Source organism: Dreissena polymorpha, chromosome 9 (genome assembly GCF_020536995.1).
Source record: "Dreissena polymorpha isolate Duluth1 chromosome 9, UMN_Dpol_1.0, whole genome shotgun sequence".
In the NCBI taxonomy this organism is placed as follows: Eukaryota; Metazoa; Mollusca; class Bivalvia; order Myida; family Dreissenidae; genus Dreissena; species Dreissena polymorpha.
In genome coordinates, this window is record NC_068363.1 from 85068678 (window position 1) to 85094936 (window position 26259).

Sequence of the window (26259 nt, forward strand, 5' to 3'; positions counted from 1 at the left end):
CATGTTTGTTTCAGGGCTCAAAAAAATGTGGGTCGGTAGGTCGAGATTTTTTTTTTTTTTACTGTAGGATCTGATATTAATTGGTGGCAACAGTGTGAATCAGATATGCGTCAATAACCCCATGTCACTATCAATCGATAATTTCAGGGGTTTATTGCAGTTTTATGGCTTTGTTTTACCTACTGCATTAATTGGTCCGAACAATGTACTTCTCCGCGATAAAACCATGGCAAGTTACATAAGAGACTGATGATAGCCAACGGGTGTTATCCTTCTGGAAATTGTGCTTTTAATGCAATATATTATCAAAACATTTTTTTCGATACTTAAAGCGTTTTAACAAATAAATATTTAATTCAAAACAAATATAACAGTATAAAGTATAAATGTTCCATTAAATTCCCTAATGAGAATAATAATTTGTAATCCGAAACACACTTCTGATTTTTTAATGTCAACACAATGTTTACAAATGCGTCCAATAAAGTCATCATGTATATTTCCTGACAAAAGAGCGCGAAAATTATGTGGCAATGTACAAACTTTGTAGCACAGAGAACATTGAATTCTGTTGTTTTCGGTTAAAAGTTTCTTTGGTATTATTTAACGCAATTATATCGCGAATAATTTGATATTTTCTCTGCATTTATTTCAAATCAAACACGCAGTATCTTTATTGTTACGGTCTTTTAGTTGAGTAATTATTAAAACAGTAATTGCACTGTATACTGATTCAAGAGAACATCTGGACGGAACTGGATTAAGTGTAGGGCGTTATGAAGACACGCATAGGACGTCTACTAACCTATTGTGTAGACTGCTGTCTGCGGTGTTTGGACAAAAGAGATTAACATGTGTGAAGGCAACTCTGCAGATTTGGTCCATTATTACCGGTAATACATTGTTTTGAATGTCATTATTTTAATCAATACATTTGGGATCTAAATCGTGACCGAATAGTGTAAAACGCAATTTTTTTGATTTTTTTGGATAAAACAATTGCAGTTGGGGGTAAACTGACAGTCAGTCGGGTAACCTGAAACAAACATGTATTTTTTAAGGCCTTAATGAAAACAGATCATTTTCATCTGCAAAACTTAATTGAATTTATCGGTCTTTATTTTTATAAGCATGTTATTAGAGTGTGTTATCTTTTTCATACGTACTTTATTAGAATGATGCAAAATTAGTTTTTTATTGGACAGTTTGACACATCCTGCCTTGCTAAAAATGAAATAAAATAAAAGGAGTTTGGGAACAAGCTTAACATAGATATAGATTGTGTTAGAAATCTGAATGGTTAATGTAAGGTGCAGGCATGCATAATGGTTCACATGAGCTTTTATAAGATATGGAAAAACAACTTGTTTTACTGAATGTTAGTTGTTGCACTGGAAGTTATATGCATTTCATGTGTCCTTCTGAATGCGAATATGAACATTTTGTGTGTCAAAGCAAATATTGTATGCGTATTGGACATAGAAAATGGTGTTGCGTAAAATCATGGTGTTTACATGCTGTATTGGTCATAGTTGACTTTAAACCACTTCAGCTTAGTGTGAACATGGCCTAGAAAATAAGGACACACGTTTTGTGTGACATGTTTTTTTTTAACGCTGTGATCTTTTTTGGAAAGTTGGTTTTGCATTTGACTGATAAATGTGAAAGTTTTGAGCCAGACAAGGTGTGTCCTCATTTTATGGCCATATTAGGTATATAACCTCTATGTGTGACCTTGACCATCGAGCTAGGGACACTGGTGTTGTGGTGCCATTATCATTATTTGTGGAAAGGTTTTTTTAATTACCGGATAAATTAGAAGCTAGTTACAGTCCAGGCAAGGTTTTGGAATTGATGGGCAGACCTCAGTTTATGTTCGGAGCGATGCACTGACACACCGATGGATTGAAAGTGCATAATTAGCTTAACTTTTGTCAACATTAAAAAGCCTTTGTTAAATGTATTCAAATCTGTGCCTGTTTTGTTGCACATGCTCTCTTCATTTGGCATGCACAAACATGATACTTATTTCGAAGTTCTCTTAGATAACTCAGATAATTCAATGACATAAATGACCAATTTTTATGAATACTAGACCTATTTTCAACACTGTGAATAAAACCACTGCATTGTTCTGTGACAAATGATGATGCAATCAACATGCAATTTTGTTGGTTTGTAATATTAGCTTGCATATTCTCAATATTGCACTCTGGTAAATGTTTGCGTATAAGCACAAATCTTCTACAGATAATCAATTGATATTTCACTTACTGTAATTATATATACATGGTAAATCCCCATGGACATCTACCATCTATCCAGTCTGTCTGTCTCTCTGGCCCAAGATGCAACTTTTCAGTTTCAGTACTTCTGATACTTTTCAAGTGGCAATATTTTGAAATTTGGAACCACTGTGTCCAAAAACTAGGTCACCAGGTTTAATGTTAGAATAACTTTGCTACCATTCTAGAGGCCACATTTATCACTCAATCTTGTTGAAATTTGCTCAGAATGTTTTTTCTGGACACTATATACGCTGCGTGTAAATCTAGGTAATTAATGTGCGTTGAAAAACAAAAATAACGAGTGTTAGTGAATGCAGATGAGTGCTAAAAGGTCATCTTAAGGTGTATGCAGGTTATATCAATATTTATGACAATTGTCTCCCACTTGTAATGTTGCTGTCATATTCAAAAAAACACACACTTACAGCAGTACAATGACACTGTACTCTGACACTGTCATAAAGTATGCTATGTGAAGACAATATATTCAATACTATAGGTGTTAGTCTGTCATATACATTGGTATATTTGATACTCACTGTATTCCTTTTTCGGCGTAAGCTGTATTAAGCCAGCTTTTCACCTCTCCTGACCTTTGTAAGTGTCGAATAAAATTCAAATAAAATTTCCCGCGGCTAGGTACGAATGAATACACTTCATTTATTCCATTGGCTGATTTGAGTATTCCACCAGAACATTGGGAACATATCCGCGTCTTTGTAACACTGTTTTACTGCATGAAACAATTTTATTTCTAATGAAAAGGCTAAATAGATAGAACAGTTTTACACTCAATTCTCGACATCAATACAGTTTGTGCGTACACCTTTTATTTTCAGAGAATTACCAGCGCAACGCGTTTATATTTACAGGCTATGTTCTCATATTTGGTACTTACTTCCATATTCTTGTCAACATGTTAACATGTAAAAGTATAAAGAGCAGTGGAAGTGAGGCCTCACTTTAATACATTGCATTTCAACCCGGGTCAATTCGCGGCCAGTGTATGAATGTCAGAGTTTATATACAGGTCATCACCGGAGTTCGCGGCCAGTAAAATAATTCACGATTTCGACATTGTTACATCACGCGTAACGAGACTGCCGAGATAACGCGAGATTAAGGGTTCGGGGGGGGGGGGGGGGGGGGGTTCTGACAGTATTCGCTCTACAGTATACACGCCGTACCTATCCGCTATATTGACTTTATAAATAATATAAAAGCGATAAATTGCCGATTTGTAACTAATAAAAGCAATCTTTATTTGTATTATAACGTTCAACGACCATCTGCTCGATAATAGTTCAGTACCATTGTAATTAACGGGGCCTCAATTAACTACTGACAAAAATAACATGATCATACCTTACTGTACGGTGTGCAGAAACCTGTCAGAAATTCAAACAACCCCAGCGTATTATAATTTTTGAGTGCAAGTTAATTTAAACACACCCACTTATTAAAATTAAACCTTTTTTTATATTAGCTCATTTTTCTAAATTTTCAGAAATAAAAACCAATTGGTATTTGCACATTTCAGTAAACCTAAGACTACTTTATTGTTAAATATGTTTGATTTGTAAATTGTATAATAAATTAATAATCTATATATTATTATTATTAGTTCTGTTGCAAGCCTAACTAAAGTTAAATATGTTTGATTTGTAAATTGTATAATTATCTATATATTTTTATTAGTTCTGTTGCAAGCCTAACTTGTTGTGTTTTTAAAATACATAAAAATCATATTGTTGACAACTATAATATTATTTAAGATCATTATTAAGCAAAAGTAAGTCCCCCAATTCCAAGCTTACCCTGGCCAGCTAAACCGGTAGAGTGCTGATCTCTGACTCGCTCATGGGTTGGTAAGTTTAAGCCTCAACTCGGGTTCATCTCTTAGAAATAATTACACCTTAGGCTACCCTGTCTGTAACCCAAAATGCAGTCGAGGGTCACCGACATACATGTATCAAATACAATGTATGTGCTTATGTTAACATTTCCTGAAGATTCAACCACTGAGCAGGATAACTAAGTTAACCCCATATTATTAATGAAAAAAATTAAATATACTATTAGATGTATCACACAGACAAACCAACTAGTACCTACTAGTACTTTCATAAGGAACATCATCCATTAACCATCTATACTTCCATGTCTTTTGGCTCTGCTACATCAACAGGAATTAGCATTGTGTTCATGTTTTCTGTGTTAATCAAAGGGATTACAATTTATAATATTTCATCCAAACAACAAAATCCTTACAATCATAGTATTCATTTTACAGTCAGGTTTTACTTCTATTAGGTTAAAAACTAAATAGTGAATCAGTTTTTGAGATGAGCTTGTACCAAACACACACACAAGCTCCTGTAAATTTTATACACACTTTAATGAGCAAGTATTTGGACTGTCACAGTTATTGCTTGTTGGAATGTCTCAGACTAACCAGCATATACAAGGAGTCTTCACTTAAGCATTTTTAAACAACTAGCCCGAATCTTAATGCATTAATAGAACAGATTAAAATACCCACTAGCCCGACTATATGAATCAGGAAATTTTAATAGCCCAAATTTAATTTCACTAGCCCCGGGCTGTTATATAATAAATACGCTTTCCGTGAACTAGGTGACCTGGAATTTTCTTTAGACCAGAAATATGTAGATTCTTAATGTGTTTTCAACAATACAATGATAAATATTATTTTTGATTAATTTAACAATAATTATTCCACCATATTGACCAATGTATTAAGCATGAGGGCGATGATTATCGATACTGTTAATAATCGAATCAAATAGCAATGCCCGACAAACCACTAAAACGGGTTTGTTCGAAGAACGCACCTATAAATACGGATACTTCTCGTATGGCCGGTTGACTCGTATGTTTTAATTTCACTTCCATTCTTCTTTTGGTTTTCTGTTTTGTATCTATAGGTTTATGACCAGCAATATGTAATAATGTAAAATAAGCCGCGAAAACTCCACGTAACATCCCGTACTGCGTGTGATGCAGCTAAGAACTGCACAGAAAAAAGACATTCGCTATCCTTGATCTCATTCATTGAACTATCAACGCCGTATATCTTTTTTAAAGATATTTCTTGTTATTATCTACAATGCCTTCCTGTGACTTGTGAAGAGTCAAAACCTTCAATTCTTCATCTTCATCTTAATTCTAAAACACTAAATTTTAAATACAACTTCCTGATTATTTTACCCTAAAACTTTTGCCCTAGCCCACTTTTAACACATCAACTCATCCATAAGAAAAATGTACAGTCCCGCTTTCACAAGGATTTACATTATATGATGGTTGCAGTGCAGCGCAGCGTTGCCAACACAATACTGTTGAATGTTTAATATATATTCCCTACAATCATTACATGATTACATATTTTCATCTTTTCAATGGTCAAATCATGCCTCAACTGCAAGTTCGTCTTTTAAATAACTCTGTTTGTCATGAAGGAAGTGAAAAAGCAAACAAAGACATTTTTCATAATTTATTCACTGACATCTTAATTGCTTTTCAACCTGTAGCTTCTGTTGCCCAATTTTTGGTATGATGACAACAGCCCTTTCAGCCTGCAGGATAAGTGAAAAATATTGGGCTCCAACAGATGATTGAACCAGGGTCCTCAATATTGGGCTCCAACAGATGATTGAACCAGGGTCCTCAATATTGGGCTCCAACAGATGATTGAACCAGGGTCCTCAATATTGGGCTCCAACAGATGATTGAACCAGGGTCCTCAATATTTGACTCCAACAGATGATTGAACCAGGGTCCTCAATATTGGGCTCCAACAGATGATTGAACCAGGGTCCTCAATATTGGGCTCCAACAGATGATTGAACCAGGGTCCTCAATATTGGGCTCCAACAGATGATTGAACCAGGGTCCTCAATATTGGGCTCCAACAGATGATTGAACCAGGGTCCTCAATATTGGGCTCCAACAGATGATTGAACCATGGTCCTCAATATTGGGCTCCAACAGATGATTGAACCAGGGTCCTCAATACTGGGCTCCAACAGATGATTGAACCAGGGTCCTCAATATTGGGCTCCAACAGATGATTGAACCAAGGTCCTCAATATTGGGCTCCAACAGATGATTGAACCAGGGTCCTCAATATTGGGCTCCAACAGATGATTGAACCAGGGTCCTCAATATTGGGCTCCAACAGATGATTGAACCAGGGTCCTCAATATTGGGCTCCAACAGATGATTGAACCAGGGTCCTCAATATTGGGCTCCAACAGATGATTGAACCAGGGTCCTCAATATTGGGCTCCAACAGATGATTGAACCATGGTCCTCAATATTGGGCTCCAACAGATGCTTGAACCAGGGTCCTCAATATTGGGCTCCAACAGATGCTTGAACCAGGGTCCTCAATATTGGGCTCCAACAGATGATTGAACCAGGGTCCTCAATATTGGGCTCCAACAGATGATTGAACCAGGGTCCTCAATATTGGGCTTCAACAGATGATTGAACCAGGGTCCTCAATATTGGGCTCCAACAGATGATTGAACCAGGGTCCTCAATATTGGGCTCCAACAGATGCTTGAACCAGGGTCCTCAATATTGGGCTCCAACAGATGATTGAACCAGGGTCCTCAATATTGGGCTCCAACAGATGATTGAACCAGGGTCCTCAATATTGGGCTTCAACAGATGATTGAACCAGGGTCCTCAATATTGGGCTCCAACAGATGATTGAACCAGGGTCCTCAATATTGGGCTCCAACAGATGATTGAACCAGGGTCCTCAATATTGGGCTCCAACAGATGATTGAACCAGGGTCCTCAATATTGGGCTCCAACAGATGATTGAACCAGGGTCCTCAATATTGGGCTCCAACAGATGATTGAACCAGGATCCTCAAGAGTTATTACAGATGATTGAACCAGGATCCTCAAGAGTTATTAGCAGACTGTGACTTATACTCTAGTTGTTGCTTAAGAGCTAGCCCAACACCAAGGGTGTTGAAAATCACCTTTTTTCCCTACACGAGGAAAAATAATAATTGCTGCTATATTGAATACTTTATACAATTGCACGATGAAGTTTTCGAAAATGTTAACATATTTTTTTCCTAACAGGTGTTGATATAAATTCGCCCTGACTTGATTTGGTCTGCATCTGGGCTCGTTTGTTAGGATAAAGACAGTATATGAACAGTGTTAAATGATAGCATGACATATTTGTTCACAAATTATATTGAATACTAATAAAACACAGATTTTATCTTGAATAATCAGTCACTGTTGTCACTAGAAAGTCAACAGATATTTTGACACCTAGGTCCCTATTCACTAACCTATTCTTAGACTGAGGAAAAAATAATAGACTTGTACTATGTTCAGTGTTTGATATACAGGCTACAAATGCTGCTTTTATCATATATATTAATAAAAGAACTGTATAACAAGAAGTACCGAATTTCAGTGCGTTATACATAAAAGTTCCAAGAATCTTCTTTATTTATAGAGTTAATTCTGAGAATTGGTTGGTGAATGTCCTGCAGGCCTTGATTCCATTCGCTACGTGTAATTATAACATCTCAAATGCAGTTTTCTAGGAGAATACCTATTTGTGGTTTGTTTTTGTACAGTATATTTTTATGTCCCCCACCCACTATATAGTGGGGGACATACTGTTTTTGCCCTGTCTGTTGGTCTGTACGTTGGTCTGTTGGTCTGTTTGCTCCAACTTTAACATTTGCAATAACTTTTTCAATATTCAAGATAGCAACTTGATATTTGGCATGCATGTGTATCTCATGGAGCTGCACATTTTGAGTGGTGAAAAGTCAAGGTCAAGGTCATCCTTCAAGGTCAGAGGTCAAATATATGTGGCCATAATCGCTCATTTTATGAATACTTTTGCAATATTGAAGATAGCAACTTGATATTTGGCATGCATGTGTATCTCATGGAGCCGCACATTTTGAGTGGTGAAAGGTCAAGGTCATCCTTCAAGGTCAGAGGTCAAATATATGTGGCCAAAATCGCTCATTTTATGAATACTTTGGCAATATTGAAGATACCAACTTGATATTTGATATACCACGGTAACCATAATTATGTATTTCTTTCTTCATTATTATTGTATTATACATTAATAAGGAAAAGGCATTTTTGAAAAATAGGTATTTGAAATTTTTACTTTATTCATATTTATATTTAATTCTATTATAAAGAAACCATGTTTCTGTAGTGTATGACAATTAAATGCTTATTCCTGCATTTCAAATACTAGTTCTTATTAAATATCTTTATTTAGGAAAGTTATCTTAATGTTATCATATCATTAAAATATATAATGATCAATGATTGTTTTATAAAGAAACATAACAATTTCCGTAGAACATACCTGTAACATAGCAGGAAGGAAATTTTGATTAGTAACTCAGTTGTATTGACAGCAGAAAAGTTAGTCAATGTCTAAATTAAGTCTTTTTTTATAAAAATAAATCAAACCTTAATTTAATTGAGAGGAGAATTTAAAGGTTAGTATATCTTTTTTTTTAAGGATAATTTTTTAACATGGGAATGTTAAGTTCAAATCCTGCCCACAACGCATACTTTTTGCAACGCATTTGATTTCTTTTCTAACATAATTTGATTTAATATACCATATAAGCTATTATAATGTTTACTGTTAAATATGTTGCAATTTTTATGCACATTCTCAATTTTTAAAATTAAAACAACGTTATGGCTAAATTGGGTGATTTACTGCTGAAAATACGAATCATGCATGTTGCATTTTTATTTTCATTTCAAAAAGTAAACGGTAAATCTGTCTTAATTCTTGGTATTTTTGCTGTATATTAAGTGTATCTATAAAAACTAAGTTCAAAATATTACTTGAATAATACTATTTTGAATTTAATGACACTTTGTTTTTAACCAACCCAATTTCTACTTGGCTGAAACCACTTACATTTCATGGCGCTCTTCCATAGATAACACGTTATAAAAAATTAATGTCTGTAAAAGAATATCCATTTCATCTTGTTTAAACTTTAAACACCTTTACTGCATCTGAACACACCAAATGCATGCCCATATTTGGAAATCTGGATGAATTATGGAACTTTCATATACCCCAAGGGTGCAAATAAACTGGACAAAAGCCGAGCGTGGGGGTGGTTTTGAAAAAATCAGTATATTTTTTTTTAAAGCATGGAAAGCCTACCTAGAAATGTGCATGTAGTAAAGTGAAATGATGCTGATTATATAATAATTGGAAAGGTGCCCCTTACGGGTGCGCTACCTTAATTAATGAAGAAAATCCACAGATACAGTGCTCATGCTAAATGTTACTTTTACTACATTAAAACAGTTTCAGTAATAAATCATGATTCATAACATTTTTATAACAAGAAAGTACTCTACAATACCATACATAGATTTTTTTTCAATTATTGCTGTAATAAAAAGACAACTTCATTGTTAGCCTTAAATACATGTACCTTGCCAATATTAATCTGACACTTGCCTGTATGTATAGATATATAAAAGTACCATTACAAAGACTTAATTAGTTTCAGAGAGGAAGTTACTTAATCGATTGAGGCATAATTCACTAGGTATACTTTTATGGTTTAATTTCAAACTCGTGCAAAACAAGCAAGGAAAAAACTAAATTCAAATACAGGAAACAATCCAAGATTATAATTGTCGATGGGATTCTCACCAGGTAAATGTAGTTGAGCTGTATCTTGTTAATTATCACAGTTCTCTTTGACAATTGATTTACTTATGTCATGGTTTTACTTGTTTAGTATCACAGATTAATACTTAAAAGTGAGAATAATTAACATGTGAAAATAAAGTATTTTTAATCAACTTTTACATGACAAAGAAAATATATGGTTTCACAGTATGCTTTATGGTTGAAGTCAAATGCTTAACAAGACATAAGCAAAACACCTCACACTACGATTGTTAAAAACATAATATCCATAACTGATGGCTCCTGTGATGACTGTAGTATGTTGTTTGATTAAAACGATTATCAACAAGAAATATCTTTAAAAAGATATACAGCGTTGATTGTGGTTGGATTTTATGGAAGGTAAAGATTTAAATGAATGAGATCAAGAATAGCTAATATCTTTTTCTGTGCAGTTTTTAGCTGCATCAAACGGCTTATTTTACATTATTACATATTGCTGGTCATAAACCTATAGATACAAAACAGAAAACCAAAGTCAACCGGCCACACGCGAAGTCTCCGTACAAACTACGAACAAACCTGTTTGAGTGGTTTATCGGGCATTGCTACGTGTATTTGATTCGATTATCAACAGTATCGAGAATCATCGCGCTCATACTTAATACATTAGTCATATGATGCAATAATACATTAGTAAATATGATGGAATAATTCTTGTTAATTAATTAAAAATAATATTTATCATGTTATTGTTGAAAACACATTAAGAATCTATTATTGACATGCCATAAAATAATATCGCTGGATATCTTCATTGACCATCTTTCTGGTAAAGAAAATTCCAGTTCACCTAGTTCACGCTTTAGCGTCTTTTTATATAACTATTATGTTACTGGCCGCGAACTCCGATCAGCACATACGGACCTGTATATAAACTCTGACATTCAAACACACTAACCGCGAACTGACCCCTTATACCTCGCGGGTTGCATTAAAGTGAGGCATCGCTTCCACTGCTCTTTATACTTTTACATATAACATGTTGACAGGAATATGGAAGTCAGTACTAAATATGAGAACATGGCCTTTAAGTACACAACGTTCTCGCGCTGGAAATCCTCTGAACATAAAAGGTGCACGCACAAACTGTATTGATGTCGAGATTGAGTGTAAAACTGTTATATCTATTAAGCCCTTTAATTAGAGATAAAACTGTTTCATGCTGAACACGCAGTAAAACAGTGTTACAAAGACGCGGACATGTTTCCAATGTTCTAGTGGTATTATCAAATCAGCCAATGCAGTCAATGAAGTGTATTCATCTGTACTTGGCCGCGGGAAGTTTTATTTGAATTCTATTGGACGCTAACAAAGGTCAGGCTAAGGTGAAAAGCTGGCGTATACAGCTAACGCCGAAAAAATGTTACTTTTGAGATTGCAACAAGCCATAACAGAACATGGTGCTTAATGCTAGGTGTCAACTGTTGTGAGCTAGTGACCCGACAAACATCATGATGTGTGGAAACATGTAACCGATAGTGGCCTTTCTCTGAGACTGAAGGCTTTAATATGATTGATGGTATGATATGCTGTTTATTTTGTGAATTACAAAAAAATCATGCAGCTATTAAATAAAACACTATAGGTTTAAATATATTCTAGTTTTTAAATTTTTGCAGAGGAATCTATAGAAATATGTGCTCTTGTGAAGGATGAAAAACAATTAATACATGTACATGAAAAGAATATCTTTGATTGCTATGAAATATAACCAAAATATTTTTATCACCGAAATAAGCCCATTGATGGCTTATATAGAAGTCCCTTGTAAAAAGAAGTCTGTTGTAAGAAAAAATCCAGTAAAGCGAAAAGTATTGTCCCAGATGAGCCTTTGCATACTGCACAGGCTAATCTGGGATGACACTTGCATACTGCACAGGCTAATCTGGGATGACACTTGCATACTGCACAGGCTAATCTGGGATGACACTTGCATACTGCACAGGCTAATCTGGGATGACACTTGCATACTGCACAGGCTAATCTGGGATGACACTTGCATACTGCACAGGCTAATCTGGGATGACACTTGCATACTGCACAGGCTAATCTGGGATGACACTTGCATACTGCACATGCTAATCTGGGATGACACTTGCATACTGCACAGGCTAATCTGGGATGACACTTGCATACTGCACAGGCTAATCTGGGATGACACTTGCATACTGCTCAGGCTAATCTGGGATGACACTTGCATACTGCACAGGCTAATCTGGGATGACACTTGCATACTGCACAGGCTAATCTGGGATGACACTTGCATACTGCACAGGCTAATCTGGGATGACACTTGCATACTGCACAGGCTAATCTGGGATGACACTTGCATACTGCACAGGCTAATCTGGGATGACACTTGCATGCTGCACAGGCTAATCTGGGATGACACTTGCATACTGCACAGGCTAATCTGGGATTACACTTGCATAAAGCCCTTTTTTCCAGAACTGGACTCAACTGGGCACGCTTCAACTGTGGGCTAAATTATTTATCTTATAGTTTCCTCTGAACATCATATGTATTTATTTTCTTTTTTGTAAGTGTTATATTGCAAAAACATAAGTTTAAATGTTTTGTTTTAGATGTGGGTGACAAAAATCAATGTACAAAATTCAAATCTGTATTTGTGAAAACATTTTTGCAAGAACAATATCATTAACGCATTATATGTGTGGCCATTGTTGCAAAAAATTGAATAAAATATACTGAAAAGTACATTTAGCACATATGTACATTAATGAGGTCAATAATGTTATGGCCAACCTTTATCTTCAGTGTTTGTGAACTGAACCATGACCTCCATATGTAAACTAATATTGAGGGTATACATAATTTAAATTAAAAACACAAGCTGCCTTTTACAGTGTGCGGTAGATGTTGTTTACTCTTTACACAGAAAGTGGTTTTAAATTATAAAGGAATTATATTTTCTGAAGCAGGTTTTGTAAAAAGTAAGTCACATATATTGTTGACATAATGTTAATTAATGAAACAAGGACAATTATTGTTGCAGATTGTTAGATTCTAAATATTTTTGTTATTTTTAATTTCACAACCCTAATATGTTTGAACAAAAGTCCAGATATTTTCATCACAAAAATGAACCATGTTAAAAATAAAATTAATCTATTTCTCTGAGATAACATTGTCTAATACTTGACATAATGTAGTCTAGTGGGCTGAGATACCATAGTATAGTGCTATAAAATACCATAGTGCTCTTAGATACCATTGTATAATGCTCTGAAATACCATAGTATAATTCTCTGAGATACTTTAGTCAAATTCTCAGAGATACCATAGTCTATTGCTCTAATATATCATAGTCTAGTGCTCTGAGATACCATAGTTAAATGCTATGAGATACCATAGTGTAGTGATTTGAGATACCATAGTATAATGCTCTGAGATACGAAAGTCTAGTGCTCTGAGATGCCAAAGTCTAGTGCTCTGAGATGTCATAGTCTAGTGCTGTTGTCTAGGGTTCTGACTTAATGTTGTCTAGTGCTCTAAAATAATGTTGTCTAGTGCTCTGACATTATGGTGTCTAGTGCTCTGAAATAATGTTGTCTTGTGCTCTGACATAATGTTGTCCAGTGCTATGACATAATGTTGTCAGGTGCTTTTACATAATGTAGTCAAGTGCTCTGACATAATGTAGTCAAGTGCTCTGAGATCATATTGTCTAGTGCTCTGACATTACGTTGTCTAGTGCTCTTACATAATATTGTCTGATGCTTTAAGATAATGTTGTCTAGTGCTCTGAGATAATGTTGTCTCATGCTCTGACATAATGTACTATGGTGCTCTGACATAATGTAGTCTGGTGCTCTGACATATTGTTGTCTAGTGCTGTGACATAATGTTGTATATTGCTCTGACATAATGTTGTCTAGTGCTCTGACATAATGTTGTCATGTGCACTGACATAATGTTTTCTAGTGCTATGACATAATCTAGTATAGTGCTCTGACATTATGTTGTCTAGTGCTCTGACATAATTTAGTCTTGTGCTCTGACATGATGTAGTCTAGTGCTCTGACATAATGTTGCCTAGTGCTCTTACATAATGTAGTCTAGTGCTCTGACATAATGTAGTATAGTGCTCTGGCATAATGTAGTATGGTGCTATTACATTATGTAGTCTAGTGCTCTGACATAATGTAGTCTAGTGTTCTGGCATAATGTAGTCTGGTGCTTGAACATGATGTAGTCTGGTGCTATGACATAATGTTGTCTAGTGCTCTGACAAAATCTAGTCTAGTGCTCTGACATAATGTGATCAGTGCTCTGACATAATGTTGCCTAGTGCTCAGACATAACGTATTCTGGTGCTCTGACATTATGTGTTCTAGTGCTCTGGCACAATGTAGTCTGTGCTCTGAAATAATTTTGGCTGGTGCTCTGAAATAATGTTGTCTAGTGTTCTGACATTATGTTGTCTAGTTCTCTGAAATAATGTAGTCTAGTGCTCTGACATAATGTTGTCCAGTGCTCTTACATAATGTTGTCTAGTACTCTGACAAAATGTTGTCTTGTGATATGACATAATGGAGTCTAGTGCTCAGACATTAGTCTGGTGCTCTGACATAATGTTATCTAGGGTTCTGACATAATGTAGTCTAGTGCTCTTACATAATGTAGTCTGGTGCTCTGAAATAATGTAATCTGGTATCTTTAATAATGTAGTCTAGTGCTCTGACATAATGTTGTCCAGTACTCTTACATAATTTTGTCTAGTGCTCTGACAAAATGTTGTCTTGTGATATGACATAATGGAGTCTAGTGCTCAGACATTAGTCTGGTGCTCTGACATAATGCTATCTAGGGTTCTGACATAATTTTGTCCAGTGCTCTGACATAATGTAGTCTAGTGCTCTGAAATAATGTTGTCAAATGCTCTGACATAATGTTGTCTGGTGCTTTCACATGATGTAGTCAAGATTTCTGACATTATGTAGTATAATGCCCTTGCATCATGTTGTCTAGTGCTCTGACATAATGTTATAAAGTGCTCTGACATAATGTAGTCTAGTGCTCTGACATAACGTAGTCTGGTGCTTTAACATAATGTAGTATGGTGCTGTGACATAATGTTGTCTAGTGCTCTGACAAAATGAGTCTAGTGCCTGACATAATGTGATCAGTGCTCTGACATAATGTTGTCTAGTGCTCAGACATAATGTTGTTTCATGCTATGACATAATGTAGGCTAGTGCTCTGAAATAATGTATTCTGGTGCTCTGACATAATGTGTTCTAGTGCTCTGACACAATGTAGTCTGATGCTCTGAAATAATGTAGTCTAGTGCTCTGAAATAATGTTGGCTGGTGCTCTGAAATAATGTTGTCTAGCTAGTGTTCTGACATTATGTTGTCAAGTTATCTTACATAAATGTAGTCTGGTGCTCTGAAATAATGTTGGCTGGTGCTCTGAAATAATGTTATCTAGGGTTCTGACATAATGTAGTCTAGTGCTCTTAAATAATGTAGTCTGATGGTCTGATATAATGTAGTCTAGTGCTCTGACATAATGTTGTCCAGTGCTCTTACATAAAGTTGTCTAGTGTTCTTACATAATGTAGTCTGGTATCTTGAATAATGTAGTCTAGTGCTCAGACATAATGTAGTCTGGTGCTTTGACATAATGTTATCTAGGGTTCTGACATAATGTTGTCCAGTGCTCTGACATAATGTTGTCAAGTGCTCTGACATAATGTCATCTAGTGCTTTTACATAATGTTGTCAAGTGCTCTGACATTATGTAGTCTAGTGTCCTAATATAATGTTATCAAGTGCTCTGATATAGTGTTGTCTAGTGCTCTAAAATAATGTTGTCTAGTGCTCTGACAAAATGTTTGTGCCTTGACATAATGTTGTCTAGTGCTCTGATATAATGAAGTCTAGTGCTCTGACATAATGTAGTCTGGTGCTTTGAAATAATGTAGTCTGGTGCTATGACATAATGTTTTCTAGATCTCTGACATAATATAGTCTGGTGCTCTGAAATAATGTAGCCTGGTGCTCTTTAATAATGTTGTCTAGTGCTCTGACATAATGTTTTCTAGTACTCTGACATAATGTTGTCTAATGCTCTGATATAATGTTGTCTAGTGCTCTGACATAATTGAGTCTAGTGCTCTGACATAGTGCAATCTAGTGCTCTGACATAATGTAGTCTAGTGCTCTGATATAATATTGTCTGGTGCTCTAAAATGATGTTGTCTAGTGTTCTGACATAATGTTGTCTAGTGATCTGGCATAATGTTTTCCAATGCTCTGACATAATGCTGTCTATTGCTCTGACATAATGTTATGTTGTGCTATGCCATAATACAGTCTAGTGCTCTGACATAATGTTGTCTGGTGCTCTTACATCATGTAGTCTGGTGCTCTGACATAATGTTGTCTAGTGATGCGGCATAATGTTTTCCAGTGCTCTGACATTATGTTTTCCAGTGCTCTGACATTATGTTTTCCATTGCTCTGACATAATATTGTCTAGTGCTCTGACATGATGTAGCCTAGTGCTCTGACATAATGTAGCCTAGTGCTCTGACATAATGTTTTCCAGTGCTCTGACATAGTGTTGTCTTTTGCTCTGACATAATGTTATTTTGTGCTCTGATATAATGTAGCCTAGTGTTCTGACATAATGTAGCCTGTTGCTCTAAAATAAAGTTTTCTAGTGCTCTGACATAATGTTGTCTTTTGCTCTGAAATAATGTTGTTTGGTGCTCTGACATAATGTTGTCTGGTGCTCTGACATTATGTTTTCTTGTGCTATGACATAATGTTGTCTAGTTCCCTGACACAATGTAGTCTGGTGCTCTGACATAATGTAGTCTGGTGCTATGACATAATTTTGTCTGGTGGTCTGACATAATGTAGCCTAGTGCTTTGCCATAAATGTTTTCCAGTGCTCTGACATAATGTTGTCTTTTGCTCTTACATAATGTTGTCTGGTGCTCTGACATTATGTTTTCTTGTGCTATGACATTATGTTTTCTCATGCTATTACATAATGTAGTCTGGTGCTCTGAAATTATGTAGTCTAGTGCTCTGATATAATGTTGTCTAGTGCCCTGACATAATGCTCTTTAGTGCTCCAGATGAAATACTTTAACTCCCCCCCCCCCTCCTCTCCCGTAGTTATTGTCTGTTTTGTCATTAGTTATGCCAGTTGCATTTGCTGGACAAATTACTATTCTGTGTGTTTACTTGTCACAGACAAACAAGCTTCAACTGTCATTTTCTCATTATAAAAGTATGGGTATTTGAGATGAAAACACACCAGACATACGTAGAAAAATGAGGCAACATTTACTAAGTTTATGTGTATCCATAAATGAATGTTGTGTATAGGAAAAACTTGACTTGGGCTTAATAGTGTGTACTTTTGGGATATACTTCTGTTCCATTGACACCTCTGGTAAGCTCTGAGGCCTTATTCAAGCTGATTTAAATATGGTATTTGAGATTAAATTAAGTACATAAAAGTTGACAATTGTTCAAACAATGCGCAGCAGTAAAGCAAATTCAAATATTCAATTTTCGAGCCTAAAGTTCAACATTTTAATGTTACTGTTTCTACTACTGGTGTTTAAAGGGGCCTTTTCACAGATTTTGGCATGTATTGAAGTTTGTCATTAAATGCTTTATATTGATAAATGTAAACGTTGGCTCTAAAAGCTCCAGTAAAAAAAACAAGAATACAATTGAAGAAAGGAAAAAAAAAGTAACCCTCAACAGGGCGCGACCCATGACCCCTGGAGTCCTTGAGTAAAAGTCCACCACTTAGACTACTCAGCCAATCATGCTCATACAATGATGGATGTATTTTATACTTTATATAAGCAATCCTAGTAGTTTCACAAATTATAAAAACAAAAACAGAACTCTCCAAATAATTCAATTTCATTGCTTTGCAAAGCTGTATAATTTTATGGTTTTTAAATCGTCAAAAGATGCATATAATGGCTATTTTAGAGCATTGTAAATGTTCAGTATAACTGTTTCCTCACAAATATTTTAACTAAAACAAAAAATTGCGAATATGAAACAACTTTTTATGCCCCCGTATGCATGTCTGTGTTTTGCTGTCATATTTTGTCGATCGAATACTCGGTTCTTAAACGCCATATCATTGGCCAACACAATGAGAACAACCAACCAGATGACGCGTTATAAAATTAAAATGGTGTACATGTGTAGATGAAACACCGAGTGACATATAGCGAGAAAGTCAAATTTAATTGAATATTAAAGTTAATAGCCGAGGAGGAGATCGGTTAGTTGTGTAATCACGTTGCTTTTACTGTCTTTTAATGAATCCAGTTGGATTTTGTCGGCAACTGCATGGGAACATGTGTGTTTTCGATGAAAAAGGTCACATCCAGTGTTCCACAATCTTTCAGCAATAGGCATATAGTGCGTTTCATACCTTGTGTATATATAATACCTATACGAGGGTTATTTTTTCAAACTGTGTATTTTTGTCAATATTCGTTGTTGAAAAGTCAAACCATACACAATAGGTGTACATTTAACAATCTGGAACCCCTGGGGTAAGCTCGGGGGGGTGGGGCGGGGGGGGGGGGGTTGGGGGGGGATTGAATGCTTGGGGGTATATTGTTTTTGGCCTGTCTGTCATTCTGTCACTCTGTCATTCTGTCACTCTGTCATTCTGTCCCAAAACTTTAATCTTGGTCATTACTTTTGCAATATTGAAGATAGCAACTTGATATTTGTATCTCATGGAGCTGCACATTTTGAGTGGTGAAAGTTCAAGGTCAACCTTCAAGGTCAAAGCTCAAGTTCATCCTTCAAGGTCATCCTTCAAGGTCAAAGGTCAAATATACGGCTTCAAAGCGGCGCAGTAGGGGGCATTGTGTTTCTGAGAAACACATCTCTTGTTTTAATTTTGTCAATTTACCAAAAGGCTCCTTTCAATGAAACTTTCCACATGTGGTCACAAGGTCATTGTGTGAGGTCATTGACCAAGTTCCATAACACTTACCTGCAATTAAGCACAATTATGCCCCCAGATTGAATGATCGTGGGTATATTGTTTTTGGCCTGTCTGTCTGTCTGTCATTGTATGTGTGTCTGTCTGTCATTGTATGTGTGTGTCTGTCTGTCATTGTATGTGTGTGTCTGTCCCAAAACTTTAACCTTGGCCATTACATTTGCAATATTGAAGATAGCAACTTGATATTTGGCATGCATGCGTATCTCATGGAGCTGCACATTTTGAGTGGTGAAAGGTTAAGGTCATCCTTCAAGGTCAAAGGTAAAATGCCAAATATTGAAGATAACAACTTGATATTTGGCACGCATGTGTATCTCATGGAGCTGCAAATTTTGAGAGGTGAAAGGTCAAGGTCAAGGTCATCATTCAAGGTCAAGGTCAAAGGTCAAATATATGGGTGGGGGCATTGTGTTTCACAAACACAGCTCTTGTTTAATAAGTGAATTGGGGTAAATGTTTGCATGCAACAACTTTTTCGCTACCTAACTTGAAGAATGTAGGGGAATCCATGTACTTCTGACACATTTCTAGTTTGTAAGCAAGTTGCACGTTATGTCAATTCATGTATCAGGGCTCGACAGGAACATATGTCTGATTTCCAACCAAAATGTAGGCATGCACAGGTAAAAAATAATCTTCATGTCCGATGGGACAAGTGGAAAATTCAATGTATTCTTTTAATTTAATATTAACAAGCACAAAATCAGTTTGAAAAAATGTGGTAATTTGCCTTAAATATTTGTTTAAATCTTGATGAAGACATTAAGAAAGAAAGAACCAAGTTTTTTAATACTTTCTCATGATAACTTACTGTTAGCAAGAAATATAAATTGCTGGGGTTAGTTCCCATTTAGTTTATTTAACAACCTCATTCTTGCTCATTATCTTGTTTATTTCTGTCAAGTTTGTTGGATAAATTATTAACTGTTTAGACTCATTAGAATGTTCTATAAGCAGTAAGTTGCTGTTTATAAATGAATTGTTTGTTATGCACAATACATAGCTGTTAATTACTATTAATGCTTCATTAAGCATTGGTGCAACATTAATGTGATTTATAATACGCAAAAAATGAAAGTCTACAATATCAATCTGTTCGTGTTGATTGATTCGAAAAACATCATAAGGATCAAGACACTGTCCTAGTTAGCTCTACTGGCCGAAGGCCTGAAGAGCTTATGTCATGGCGTGGTTTCCGTCGTCCATCCGTGCGCACGTGGGTTAGACTTTTTCTTGTTTATGCGATAGTCCACGGTTTTCATCCGATTCTTTTCAAACTTGTTCAGTGTCTTTATATTAATGAGGACTCTATTTAAAATGGGTTACATCAGAGTAAAAAGTCCAGAATTATCTCCCCTTGAATTTGAGAAAATTGTGAAATAAGGCTTGTTTACGCAATAAAGTCCACAGTTTTCATCCAATCATTTCCCAACTTGCACAGTGTCTTTATCTGAATGATGAGTTTAACCTTATTGAAAATGAGCAATATCGCAGTTATAAGTCCAGAATTATCTCCCCTTGAATTTGAGAAAAAAATGAAAAATTCAGTTTTTTTATGTAATAAAGTCCATTATTTTCATCCAATTCTTGGCAAACTTGCACAGTGTCTTTGTATCAATGAGGACTCAAACCCTTTTCATGCCCCCTTCAAAGAAGAGGGGGTATATTGTTTTGCACATGCCAGATGGTTTCTAGATGATAACTCAAGAAGGCTTAGGCCTAGGATCAAGAAACTTCATACATGTTGTAGGTACATTGATCGTGACTGGCAGATTACCCCTATTGATTTTCAGGTCACTAGGTCAAAGGTCAAAGTCTAGAACCAGAAAAATGGTTTCCGGATGATAACTCAAGAACGCTTAGGCCTAGGATCATGAAACTTCATAGGTACATTGATCATGACTGGCAGATTACCCCTATTGATTTTCAGGTCACTAGGTCAAAGGTCAAGGTCACAGTGACAAAAAACGTATTCACACAATGGCTGCCACTACAACTGACAGCCCATATGGGGGGCATGCATGTTTTACAAAAAGCCCTTGTTTAAAAACAGCAATATCGAAGCAATAAGTCCAGAATAACTTCCCCTTGAATATGAGATAATTGTGAAATCCCGCTTGTTTACGCAATTAATTCCACAGTTTTCATCCAATTTTTTCCAAATGTGCACAGTATCTTTATATCAATGAGGACTTGAACCCCATTGAATATGAGCAGTATCGGAGAAATAAGTACACAATAATCTCCCCTTGAATTTGAGAAAATTCTCCTTGTTTACGCGATTAAGTACACAGTTTCCATCTTATTCTTTCCAAACTTGCACAGTGTTTATAGCAGTAGAGCGATTCAGGCCCTCATGGGCCTCTTGTTGTGCTATGCTACTATATATGTGAGTTGTAAAATTACTGGAAACTTACTTGGTATAATAGCCCTCTACAACTTATATAAACATTTTGATGTATCTGTAGTCCATTTGAAAATCAAATCAAATTCAAAAGCTTTCTTTCATGATTCAAGTTTTAAAGGCCTAATTTCCAACCCTATGGTACTCAATGAGCAGCAAACAGCATACAGCATGATCAGACTGGTTGAATATAACCATGGTAACTTAGCATCTGAATGGGAAAGTTTTTAAGTTAAATGTTAACCCTTTCAGCGCTGGAACTGAATTTTAAAGGCCTTTGCAAAGAGTTTGGATCCAGATGAAACGCCACAAAACGTGGCATCTCATCAGGATCCAAACTGTTTGCTATTCTGATAATAGTCTTTGAAAAATTGAAGAAAATGCTAATTTTTGAAAATCAGCACACAACATTTTAGCAGACGACAAATTTCCCAGCATGCAAAGGGTTAAGGTCAGGAAAAGTAACATTTGGGTTTGGACAAGTAAAATTTTAGGGCAGTGGTCAAATTCGACTTTTTGATTCAAAAGTTAATATCAATCTCTGTGTATATATAAATATAACGCATTTTTATACTGGTATTATTCGGCTATTGAAGTTTACATCTCCATGCAAAACTGAAAAGTATTAATAAGAATCCATGACAATTCAACTCAACTTGATACAGGATATTGAATACATTGCTGCCAACATAGAGATTCTGCTTTCAAACACAAAGGTGTTTTTTTAAGCTGAAAAACATTTGATTCTAAAAAAAAAATTGATAGTTAAACGGATCATCAATGAGTTTGAAGATATTTTGAAGGTTAACATTTCTTTTTTTGGTGGCAGGTGGATGAGGTGTGGTAGCCCATAATTTGCATTAATAGTCTTTTTCAAGAGAAATTTAGTGAATCAACTAAGCCACTTTAATGTGTGGTCTTGTACCATCCTGTACCTGTTTTGTGATTCATTAATCATGATTGATATGCCTCAATTCCTGATTGGTGGATAGTGATACTTTATTTACCAATTAAACACAACTTCATAGGCGCAGTGAATCAGTGGTGTCATGGGTGCCCTGGTAGTTCTTACGTAACACGTGTGCTGATTGTATCTAGGTGTTTTGCATGGACTGTTTTTAAATTTCAATTCACATGAAACGTTGTACAGTAGTTTATACTTATGCAGCAAACCTTAAGGCCTATTATTCATACAGATTGCATGTGAAACACTTGAGTTAAGTGATGGCTGATTTTATAGCCTTTTAAAGGTCATATATCCAATGGCTAAGTGTCTTTTTTCCAGAAACCCCAAATTCTTAATTGATGGTTTGCATTTCACATGTATGGAAATAAAGCTATTTAAGTGTCAAAGTAAAGAGTTTTGAAGTTGAAATATCCATTTTAGTGATCTGTTGATTATAATGTTTATCCTTTTGTTAAAAGTTTTATCTACATTTTTTTCTCTACAGCGAGTAAAGGTGAGATATACAGCGAATATTACTATGAAATAAACACCAGTAACTTTTTTTCTAATATAGCTTAAAAGTGAGCGGAATTTGAAAAATGTATACAAGTTATAAAGGGTATGGGACTGAAACAGCAAAAAATACCTGCCTTGGCATGGACCTCACCATCTTGATAATCATGTGATAACCCCCTCTGCTATAGATTTTGATCTTAAAGGTTCCCATAGATTGTGTTCTGAAAGGTTCCCATAGATTTTCTTCTTAAATGTTTCCATAGATTTTCTTCTTAAAGGTTCCAAAAGATTTCGTTCTTTAAGGTTCCCATAGTTTTTGTTCTTGAAGGTTTTCCATATTTTTTTTTCTTAAAGGTTCTTTTAGGTTTTGTTCTTAAAGGTTTCCCATAGATTTTGTTTTTAACTCACCTGATTGCTCAGGTGAGCTTTTGTGACCGGTTTTTGTCCGTCCACATTTGTTTGTAAACACTCTAGAAGCCACATATTATCCGATCTTCATGAAACTTGGTCAGAAGCTTTGTCCCAATGAAATCTCGGTCGAATTCGAAACTGGGTTGTGCCGGGTCAAAAACTAGGTCACTAGGTCAAAAAAGGAAAAAACTTGTCAAAAATGTAGAAGTCACATTTCATGCCCAATCTTCGTGTTACTTTGTCAAAATGTTTGTCTTAATGATATGTTGGTTGAGTTCAAAAGTGTTTCCGGTCCGTTGAAAAACATGGCCGCCAGTGGGCGGGTCAGTTTTCCTTATTTGGTTATAGAGAAACCTTGTAAACTTTCTAGGAGTCACATATTTTGCCCAATCATCATGAAAGTTGGTCAAAACATTGGTTTTATTGATTTCTCGGACGAGTTCGAAAATGGTCCAGATTGGTAAAAAAACATGGCCGCCAGTGGGCGGGGCATTTTTCTCTATATGTATACAGTCCAACCTGCCAATAACGACCACTCAAGGGATTTGGTCGTTGTGGTCTTTGTTCACAGGTGGTCTTTATTCGCAGGGTCGATTGAAACTTTGCAAAATATGCTAGTAGGTTTTTAACTGGTACCGTATCTTTGTATGTGCTCTATTGTTTAAATGCGTGAATACTAATGCATGTATAATGTAAAAAGGATTGAAAACACAGTTTGTTTTATATTTACATGTATTATTTCAATTCACAATATGAACAATAACGTACCAGACAGAAAATCAACATACGTCATGAACTTACACTTGGATGCCATAATGGTTAACTTTAACTGACAATTTACTTACCGTAAATCTACGAATATAATACGCACTTTTTTACCTGCCGATTTTTTCTTCAAATAGGGGGTGCGTATAATATACGAGTTTAGAGCAGAACAAAATTTTTCCTGTGCAAATTTTCAACTTAATCGCTGTTAAAAGCTTCGCGGCAGCCATTTTGAACTACACCATTACATCAAAGGGGTGCAACAGGGCTCGCGCTGTCGTTCGCCATTTGAGTCATTTGTGAAAATATTGAGAATTTGGCTCAATAAAAATCTTATTTGTGAAAATGCCAAAATCTAGTAAAATTTCATTGAAAACATCTGCCATTTATATCGGACTGGTTTTCTATATTTGTATCTTTGTTTTAATGAAAGTGTTCGCAATTCGAACAGTAAACAAAACCCTGTCTGTACCCGATTATGAGACATCGCTTGACCTTATTGTTATTGAAGTGCGCATGGTAGCTGGCCAATCAACATTGAGCTCGCTTACACATGAAATGACGTTGTCTAATGAAACGTGAGAACCGGAGGAGCTATCGGATAATATTGGGTCATTCATGCGTAGCCACTGCTGTATACTTGGAATACACAGTTAAAATCATCGTCTGCCTACAAAATAGCGACTGGACGATAAATCGTTTAAAGAGATTAGCAAATGAAAAAAAAAACTGACAATACCCTTAAATAAATATTTCTTAGCTGACCACTATTTATCTTTCTACCGCATATTTACCATATCAAAAGTAAAGAGTGGTAATTAAATAATTAGTTTTATGATGCTAATAGAGTCTATTACACCTGTCTGCCGATTGCCGAATTAAATTGAAAGGTGATTAGCAGCGTATTTTAATTAAAGATATCATGAAAAACAAGAGCGGTTTAATTTTATTTAAAGTTATATTAAAGTATCGAGTTTGTAACACTTCGGAAAAGTAATTCATCTAGACAACTGAAAAACACGGAAGTAACCATTTTGTCTTCTTATTACTTTATTATTATTATGATTATTATCGTCCCGAATATTGTCAAACTGAATTAAATGTGAAAACAAAAAACAGCGTCTCTGCTTCTTTCTTTTGTAATTATGACTGCTTGACCCGAATGTCAGCAAGGGCCCCGTGTGTTATCGGTAACAATCAATGGTAATATAAACAACAGACAGAGATATTTATTATGAAACTGTCATAACAACAGCATTATAACACATCCCGATCAATATACCGGGGTATTACTGTGAAACAGATAGTTGACAACACCAAATTGATTTGCTATTTTCACAACACAAAAATATATTGACATTTTTTTTTCGGAAATGGCCGATTTCGGAAACTAATTTTTTTAGTGCGTATTTTACTCGGATTTTCAATTTTTACCGATAAATTTTGACCAAACTCGGGGGTGCGTATTATGCACGAGGGCGTATTATATTCATGGATTTACGGTATCTATAATCTATGCACGTTGTATCACGGAGAAATGTTAAGAAAGGAATGAATTAAAAATGTATGTGTGTAATTGGCATCGTAATTGTAACGAAACCATAAATTTCATAAATAAGTTGATATAAGCCCCAAACTTTTCTTTTATATTTTTGGCATCTATTACATAAATAATCGCGAGCCACTAAAATGAATTGGCAGCGTCTTACACCTTCGACAAAAGGTCAAATGCATAAAAGAAGCAGGCGGCTAACAATTAGCAAAGTGTGTTAAATAAACAAAAACAGCTATCAAATTAAGTAAACTGTCACTTGCCAATATCTATATAGCGACCGACCAGTGATCTGGTAAGATGTTTATCACGTGACTATCACAGCATCATGGCGGCCATTGTTTTAAGAAGAGAATGACTATCAAAATGTTTGTCTTTAATAGGCATCGTAAATGATATGAAACCGTTAATTTCCTTAATGAGTTTATGTAAGCCCCAAATTTGTCTTTGATATTTTCGGCAATTAGTACATTAATCGCGAGTCACTTAAATACAAAGGCAAATTTTTACACTTTTGACAAACTGTCAAATGCATAAAAGAAGCAGGCGACTACCAATTAGCAATGCATGTTA

At 35.5% G+C, this 26259-nt stretch overlaps 1 protein-coding gene across 4 annotated transcripts in view; it reads left to right on the plus strand.

Annotated features, from left to right (window-relative positions):
- The window catches only part of LOC127846688 (pregnancy zone protein-like), a 573673-nt gene that overhangs the window by 1286 nt on the left and 546128 nt on the right, over positions 1 to 26259 (plus strand). The window contains exon 1 of one of the 4 annotated variants that reach the window (XM_052378171.1): positions 12870 to 13013. The exons of the other annotated variants lie outside the window; for them this stretch is intronic. The gene's annotated coding sequence lies outside the window, so the exon portion shown is untranslated. Of the gene's footprint in view, positions 1 to 12869; positions 13014 to 26259 lie in introns of those variants that run through there. 4 annotated transcript variants of the gene reach the window in all.